This window comes from Nilaparvata lugens, chromosome 3 (assembly GCF_014356525.2).
Source record: "Nilaparvata lugens isolate BPH chromosome 3, ASM1435652v1, whole genome shotgun sequence".
In the NCBI taxonomy this organism is placed as follows: domain Eukaryota; kingdom Metazoa; phylum Arthropoda; class Insecta; order Hemiptera; family Delphacidae; genus Nilaparvata; species Nilaparvata lugens.
The window spans coordinates 40,999,469-41,008,929 of record NC_052506.1 but is presented as its reverse complement, the minus strand read 5'-3'; the positions used below and the strand labels follow the sequence as shown (position 1 = coordinate 41,008,929).

General features: G+C 36.1%; 1 protein-coding gene across 2 annotated transcripts in view; it reads left to right on the top strand.

The window, feature by feature from the left end:
* The first annotated feature begins 6,430 nt into the window (after positions 1-6,430).
* Positions 6,431-9,461, top strand: part of LOC120350428 — a 105,259-nt gene continuing 102,228 nt past the window's right edge. The window contains exon 1 of one of the 2 annotated variants that reach the window (XM_039423798.1): positions 6,431-6,546. The gene's annotated coding sequence lies outside the window, so the exon portion shown is untranslated. Of the gene's footprint in view, positions 6,551-9,461 lie in introns of both variants that reach the window. The other variant, XM_039423797.1, reaches the window with a different exon arrangement.

The following is a 9,461-nucleotide window of genomic DNA, read 5'->3' as shown; positions in this document are numbered from 1 at the left end:
TGACATGACCTAACGACTGCTTTTTAGGCAGCCGGGACCGATGACTTAACGTGTCCATCCGAAACAGCTGATGCCAAGCTTTTTATATCTGTATCTTTCTGTTTCTGTGAAAATACAGATATAGTCAGCTGATTAAAAGTGAATTGTTCATGTTCGCGGCGCGTATATCTGTACGCACCTTCACAGATATGGCACTTGTGGCAGGTGATGATCTTACCAATGTCAATTTATATTATGAGCTTGATCAAAATTGTTGGAGTGGTTTTTGAGAAAACCGCGGTTTTTTATATAATTTTGATAGAACTTTGAATCGCAACTATTATAAATGCTGAATAAATGCTATATTTTATGTTGAATTCATCTGAATGCAGGTACTGCTGGTGGCGGACATACAGAGATTTTTACAAGTGCATCCTTCTTCTTTCTCCATTCCTCAACATTGTCACCAACTGTCGGCTTTCTTTCTACAAAATTCTTGGGAACCCTTCTATTGAAAATCATTGAAATAATGTAGACTGTTTCAAATAGAAAAATATCAGCTATGGTACATTAGTATATGGTTGGTTGGATTCAGAGACAGAATTCTTTCAGACGTATGCCCCTTATTAGCGTCTGTGCTCATATTGTTGCATTAGTGCGCCAAAAGTCATCTTTATCGTTGTGGACACTGACGAATTTATTAACCTGCTTGGCCTTCCCCAACACTGTCCACAAGACAACACTGATTAGCATGACCATGCTCGTAGCACGGAGTGCCCTTTCTACTTTTTTGTTTGAAGAGTAGGGTATTCATTTCGGCGCCATTCGCTCTATGTCTGCTTCTCTTTATTCGAGACCATGACATGTGACTTGTATCTCCATTATGGCATTTGTTTTTGACATCTTCACCCATCGACTAGCCGGTCTCACGTCAGCCTATATATATATATATATATATATATATATATATATATATATATATATATATATATATATATTATTATAAAGCCCACTTTCGATGTATATATTATGTTTCAACTATTCAGGTTATTAAACCACGTGAAAAAACTCATTCCTGGTGAATTTCTCAATCGATATTATTATGAAGAAAATTTTCTGCAGTCAATATTATATTTCACTCACACTCATTTATAGAAGTACAGATAATTGTAATAATAAGCATATTTTAATACTCTGTTTAGAGGTAGATGATATTCTTCAATGTTGAATAGTCATAATGCTATATTATAATGCTGTAATTAAGCCTATTGAAGAATAACAAGATTACAGACACTATTGGTCAGTGTGAAGTTAGCAGAACATTTGTCAGAAGTAGCCTACATTAGAAAACGATAGTTCTGGATGCAGACACAATAGTTCTATAGTTCCTGATAGATATGAGCAATAGTTCCATTGATATAATGGAAAAAAATTATTTTGAAAGAATGCACTGCCAACTTCTAATAAAAATCCTATTCACCTCAGCAGTACACGTAGAAACGCTTTCATGACTGTTACAATAGGAGATATGAATGTATAAGAAGCCACTTACATGACTGGTGGGTTCCAATCTATTAGTCTATACCCTATTATAAGCTAAAATCTTATCTATTATAAGCTAAACTAACGATCTATACAGTTTTCAACCAATTCCATTGATTAATATGGTCTGTGGCTGGGGTGTGAAGTTGGCCCGGACGAAAATTTGAAACTTCCAAATTTGATATTTAGAAACCTAAATAAATGTCAAATTTGTCAAAACAAACCTAAACTAACGCTAAACTAACGATCTAGACTATTTTCAACTAGAACTGAAGCCCAGAATTGTTTTCATTGATTCACACTTTTTTCCAATCTGGACGTAGTGGAGCTGGCCTGCCAAATTTGAAAACTTTTAAAGTCTCTCACGGTTGAATTTTTTGAGACAAATTATGAGAATAGTATAGGAATGGGCTCCATCGAATGAGACCAATATGAAAAATATTCAATATCACTTTATTCATGAATCTATAAAAGATATTAAATACTTCACACAGACACATAAATACATAATGCAGAATTCAAATAAAGTTCAGCATGATAATACAATTCAATAATTTGATAGTAGATGGTAAGGGAAAAAACCACTGGCGTGAGATGACTCTTGATCGCCAGTGTGAGTAGGAAAAAAATCTAATTTAAAGTTCTCTGAAATATCTTATACTAAACTACGGAACTCTCTTCCTTATTCATATTTTATACAGTGTATACAGGATATAGAACACATTATTCCATGGGAAATCGGATAAGAGAATAAGAAGTAATTTTGTCAATAACTTTACTATAGATAGTTACTATAATGACTCAATTTTTCCATTTTCTAGCGTTTTACTTGAAAAAGTGAGTAATTTTCGGTTAAATTTTGCATTTGAGTAAAACATCACGTTCAATAAATGACTCACATCTCTATTCAAACAGTTGAAAATGTTGTCTGGTAGTCTACACTATTTTTAGTTGTAATCCTCGCCTGATAATTTTGAAAGCTTGTAGAACTTCTTGATCTGACGGATTCTTCTCTTCAGATTCGTCACAGTCATCATCATCATCATCAGCTCTAAGAATTGAAATGTGTGACAAAAGCAGAAGGATGGGAAAGTCCTGTCTACCTGCCTGTTCTACGAATGACAGGTTTTTGAAATTCTATTTCCAGTAACTTGCATTCAATTTCCAACATGTGTTTCAAACTCTATTCACTGTTTACCATCCTATCTTCTCCCTACCTGAACTTGTCATTATTTTTAGTTTATTGACCTTTCTGCTGAAACTAAACAATTCTGACTGTTGGCTTCTTATTCACACTACATTTTGTATGTTGAAGTGAAGAGAGATAACTTTGTAGTTGAGAGGTACAAAATTCGTTATAGAAGAAAATAAGGAGCCAAAATTCTGAAATGTCATGGGACAAGGTAAAAATATTTGTTGCTTAGAAGAATTTATTAAGTGGTGGCTTGTTATAGAGAGGCTCGACTGTATAGCAATTTGAATATAGTGTGCTTGTATAAACTGTATAGCAATAGGCCTATATAGATGTAGTAAATAATATATAATAAACAATATATAGGAACATAATTGACCGAGCAAAGTGAGGTCTAAGATTTAAGTCGACGGTTTTGCATTTCTCTTTATGTTTATAATTATGTTCCGCATTTACGGCGAAACGCGGTAATAGATTTTCATGAAATTTGACAGGTACCTTTTCAAGTTGTGGGTCAACGTATATACAAGGCTTTTGGAAATTTTGCATTTCAAGGATAATATAAATGGAATAGGCGCATCCTTCATACACCAATATTAGAGTAAAAATCACACTAGAATATTATTCATCATAGATCAGCTTTCGAGAGGATTATAAATTGCATGCAATGACGCAAGCAATCTAATATATCAATGTAAATTGAAGAAAAACAACTGTTGTTCGATTAATATCATCGATTAAATCTTCGTTGAATAAATGAATAAACGTAGGATCTCATAGGCCAGCTCAGAAAATTATGAGCTGCATAATCACGTCTCCGTGGTTGGGAACCCACCTGAAATTTCGATCCTAGCATAAGTAAAACTGCAGGTCTATCAATTGACTGAGCGAAGTGAGGTCTAAGATTCAAGTCGACGGTTTGGCATTTCTCTTTATGTTTAAATGTTCATATGTTGCGCATTTACGACGAAACTCGGTAATAGATTTTCATGCAATTTGACAGATATTCCTTTTCAAATTGTGCGTCGACGTATATACAAGGTTTTTGGAAATTTCAAGGATAATATAAAAGGAAAAAGGAGCCTCCTTCGTACGCCAATATATTAGAGTAAAAATCAGACTATAGAATTATTCATCATAAATCAGCTGTTGAGTGGATTATAATATAAATTGCATGCCATGACGCATATCTCAATGTAACTTGGGAAAGAAATCATCAGCTGTGTAGACTATTGATTGCATGCCTCATTGAATGCAATTTTTATGCACTATTAAATGAATTATTGATTGCGTGCAATAACGCATGCAATTAATAACTAAAATACCATAGTATTGGCTCTCAAATTTTCTCTGCTTTGAACTCGGGCTGTCCTGTTGCCAGTATGTCTTGAAGGAGATTAGCTTTTGATGTTAGCATTTTTGATACACCAACCCGAACAGCCATTAGCCGTTTTCACACCGATATCTTGCCGACACGACACAACAGGATAGAATTTACTCTGATGGACAGTATATGAGGAGGCTGCGGTTTATAAACTGTGCGAGGTCTACTGTTCACAGAACTACTAGTATTATACTTCGGTCAAACCAAGTCTACACATAAAATAACATAACATAATATATGTTAACATAATAGGTTCTTGTTGATCGTTGCTCATGCTTGAGAATATTAGCAATTTTTGTAAATTCGATTGATCGATCCAGCGCATGTGCATTACTTCAAAGTATTAGCAATTATTTTAAGTTTAGGTTTCTCTGAACCACGCAGCGTTATTGTGGGTTCTGTCAACCGTGATACGCGAAAATCACGCGTGTGTGATAAAAAAGTGGGTGTTTTCTCTGACAGCAACCTCGCAGCGCGCGATTATATTTTCAGTCATAGGCAACATAGATGTCCAACATGTTGCTGTAGCTAATGATCTATTAATGAATTTTGTAAATGAAAACTCATTGAACTTTTTATTGACTGGGGATAAGAAGGGTTTTCTATAATTGTGATTACCAGGCATCTGTTTGATAAAGATACCAAGTTTAGGGAATATTTTAGGCTTTCAATACATTTTGTTTTATGAGGTACTGTTCTGTGAATAGTAGACCTCGCGCAGTTATAAACCACAGCCTCCTCTAATACTGTCCATCAGAGTAAATTCTGTCCTGTGCTGTTGTGTCAGTGGCATATCCAGGGGGGATATGAGGATGTATCCCCCCCCCCACCAGCGAAATGAGACCTACATTTATTTCGTGGCCCATTCAGCAACTACTTAGTTAGCTTTCTTTATATTGTATGAGTCGAACAAATATCTAGGAGATGAGAGAATAGCACAATGATAATTATGAAATTATAAGCTAGACAGTGAATGGTCTAGTATATATATGGACTGAGATAGCATGAAAATAAAAAGATAGCACTTTAAAGTGAGTCAATTTTGTTACTTTTCACCATCTATTATATTGAAGAAATTCAATGTAGCTTATATTTTTTCAGAGTTGATCATAGTTTATTGAGTTTCAAGTATGTGGTTGAGAAGACAAGTATGGCCACCTATAGTAGTTCATATCCTTAAACAATGCACCAGCAGCTTCTTCTACCCTTAAAATTTCCCGGTTATGATAAATGGGGGTAGCCTAATTTCCATCGTTAACAGGGGAGATACATCCCTGAATATTTGGGAAAATTGTTTATTCCTCTCCCCTAGAAAAAATTCAAGTTCAAGAACTGAAGTAAAAATTATGAAAAATTGATCAAAACAGTTGATGAAAAGTATCTAATTATGATTTTGGTATTATTTATGCTTACTTTCTGTTTTATTATTTTATACTTTTGTTTATAAAATTATGTATTCTCTTTTATTCGTTTTGAATATGTATTTGTTGTATGGCAAATAAATGATTTGATTTGAATCAAGTTGAAACCTATTAGCATTATTATTTTTTGGAACAATTGAATTACTAGTAAAATTCTTGAGTGCGCGACGCAGAGGGAATTACAGAGATTGCGCGCGTGAAGTCAGAGAAAACACTTCCCTAGCAATAGCTGCAGCAGACTTTTGCGTGATTACGTCAAGAGAAACCTAGGCTTTAAAAATGTAGTGGCTAGTCGCGCATGTAAATTCTATTGGTCGATCCAGCGCACGCGCATTACTTCAAAGTATTAGCAATTTTGAAATGTAATGGCTAGTCGCGCGTGTAAATTCTATTGGTCGATCCAGCGCATGCGCATTACTTCAAAGTATTCATAGTGGAATTGTGGAACGCTAGGAACTTCAAGGCCATCTCTGTTTACTGTCGATCGGCTCTCCCATCGAACAGTTGGGGTTCCCCCGATACTATCAAATACATAGAGTGTCAACTAAGTGCAATATTAGAAATGCGTAAAGCAAATTAGTTTTCATTTTCAACACTCCCACTCTTGGAGCATTTCACAATCTGATTACAAAAATACCTAAATTTTTCTTTAGCTAGAGCTTTAATAAATAAGTCAGCCAATTGATTATTTGTATTGATACTTGATACTTACTTGATACTTGAATTCTTCGTCCTTGACCGGGAGAACCGGATAGACTGTGTCAGGGAGTTCAGGGGGTCACCCCTCAGACTCTGGGATGGCGGCTGTTTGTGTTTGAGTATAGGGGCTCATCCACCATTTCTGCCAATGAGGATAATGGCCGTTGTATTAGGCGTTCTTTCAATATTTGCTTAAACTTTCTGGCTTCGCAATTTTTTATATATTCAGGGAGCTGGTTATACAGTCGCAGTGCTGATATTTCGAAACTTTTTTGAGTTGCTGTAAGTCTGCTTCGAGGTACATCCAGGTCTGCCGCATGTCGAGTGTTGTAAGTATGTATAAGTTATTGCTTCTCTTTGTCATGTTGTTTGCTTTGTTCTTTATGAATAGGAGTGAGCAGAGTACATAGTGGCTAAAGATTGTAAGTACTCTCAGCGTTTTGAATAGTGGCCTGCAGTGTGCCAGGTGGTCAGAGAATGTGATTATCCTAATGGCCTTTTTTTGTAGCAATAGTATATCCGAGCTGGCTGAAGCATGTCCCCAGAGAAGGATTCTGCATGTTATGTGACTGTGAAATAGCGAATAGTAAGCTGTCATCAAGTATTCTAGAGTGACAACATACCTTAGTTTTTTTAGGAGATGTAGGACTCTTGCTAGTTTTAGGCATGTCTTTGAAATGTGTGTGTCCCATTTCAATTTTCTGTCAAGCCAAAAACCCAATAATTTTACTGGTTCGGTAGGGCTTTCAGGTTTTCCGTTTTTCAGAGAGCATATTGATATTTGGGATTTGTCCTTGGTGTTGAATATTTGGGTATTGAGTTTAAGCTTGTTTATTTGGAACCATCTCTTTGCCTCCTGTGTGTGAGTTGCATTCATTGCCAACGCTTGTTCAGTAGATATTCCTCTAGACATCACCGTTGTATCATCTGCAAACAGTATGGAGTCCTTGCTGGGAACAAAGTCATTTGTCAAAAGGATGAATAGTAGGGGGCCTAAGACAGAACCCTGGGGCACTCCGTGTTTGATATCTCTAATCCTTGACAAAGCTCCTTTTATTGAGACTACTTGGCTTCTGTCTTCAAGATAACTTTTTATGGTGTTGAGGACCAGGCCGCTGATTCCATACCTTTCCAGCTTCCTTAGGAGAATTTGGTGTGGAACACAATCGAAGGCTTTACTCAGATCAAACAGTGTAAGGGCCATTGTATCACCAGTCTCAAATGTGTTCTGGATTTCGCTAGTCAGGGCAATCAGTGCGCTTGTTGTAGAGCGGCCACTTCTAAAACCATGCTGCTGTTGGCAGAGGAGGTTGTTACTTTCGAAGTAATCCACCATTTGTTGCTTCATAATAGTCTCCAGCACCTTTGCCATGGTGGGAGGAATTGATATTGGCCTGAAGTTAGCTGGCTGGTCAACTGCACCTTTCTTGTGAACTGGTCTGGTTTTTGATGTTTTCAAAATATCAGGGAATCTGCCACATTTCAGACACTCATTCATTGCGCTGGCTATTGGTTCAGCAATCATTGTGATGGTTTCTTTCAAAATATTACATGATATGCCATGGATGTCTTGCGATTTCAAGCCTCTGAAATTTCATACTAAATTCACTATCTGAGATGGACTAACTTCCTTCCACTCAGTCATTCTGTGTTGTGTCAACATGATGTTAAAAGATGGTTCCATATCATTGGCTGGTAAACTTGCTTGTATCTCTTCAGCAACTGTTGTAAAATAGTCATTGAAGTCATGGGGATTCAGTTCGAATTCTACTTCTTCTTTTTTGGGCCTATGAATATTTATTACACTCCATGCGGCCTTGCAGACATTGCTGGCTGATTTGATGTAATTTGCTGTGTGTTTCTTTCTAGCATAATTTACAGCACTTCTGTACCTTCTATTCATGTCTGCGTATTTAGAATACAATGAAGTTTGTTGCTCAGGTGAGTTGGCAGCTTTGTAGAAAAAGTGGAGGAGTGTCACCAGGTCCTTCATGTTGCAAAGCTCTTTGGTAAACCAGGATTTGTCTCTGTGTAGTTTGGAGGTTATATTTTTATTTTATTTTGACTTTATATGCGTTTGAGGAAATACTTGATTAAAACTGTCAATGTAGACTGAGATGAGTTTATCAAGTCTGAATTCTGGTCTTACATTATCGAGAATTTTCATCCAGTTTATGCGTTTAAGTTCTCCTCGAAGTATTGGAATGTGCTCCCTCCCGGACTATTCTCTTGTAGAAGATATACAGGCCCGGCCCCAGGGGTGGGCGGACCGGGCGGCCGCTTAGGGCGGCAAATTTTTAAAGGCAAGAAACGGAAAATTTTTAAATGCAAATAAATAATAAATTCATAATATTCAATGTGCAAAGTAAAATTTTATAAGAAGCTTTTCCAAACTCATGCTAATAAAGACATATATCTAAGATCAACAATGTCCCAGGAATGTCTGAGTGGTCTAGAGAACATAAAATAGCTCAGTCCCTACCTAGATATTGAAGAACTGGAAAATGAATTTTTCTATGCTAAGGTCAAACGAGTTCTACTTATGAAACAGGTGTGTTGAACAAACTCGTGTTGTAGCAAATGTAGTTTTTATTACTTAGCAAGTTAAATAGGCCTGATACTCTCTCACAGTCTCTTGATTCAGAGCTACCGTCTTAATTATGTTTTCTTATTGTGTACTGTATCTGTTCCGAACATAAAAATAGTTTAATAAGATATTTTGTGTTACTGTTCTAGTCCAGTCAACGAAAGATTATAGAGTGAAAAGTTTGGAATACAATTTTCAACTCCACAACTCTTTTAAGGGTACTAAAAGGATTAACATATCAAAAGTCCTCACCCCTATCCCATGTGCTAAAGGGGTTGGGGTGGTTTGAAAGTACCATTTTTTTTTCATTTTTCACATATATCTCGGAAACTATGCATCTTATGAATATTTGTACTCTGTACAAAATTAAAGCAAACAAAATTACCAACAAGTTTTGTCTCCTACATTTTTTTCATATCTCTTGTTTGGTAGGAAGTTGAGAAACACCCCCTGTGTTCAGTTCCACAGACGTTCCAATAGCTACCCAATATGAATGTTCATACTGAAGCACACTGCCAATTTATGATGACAGAATAGTGTGATATTCAAAAAAAGTCACTTGTTGCAAATCTTGAGATTTGACTCTCAAACCTAAAACTGCTGCAACAGTCATATGGGAATGCGTGAAATAGTCGAATTATACATTAAATAAAAGAT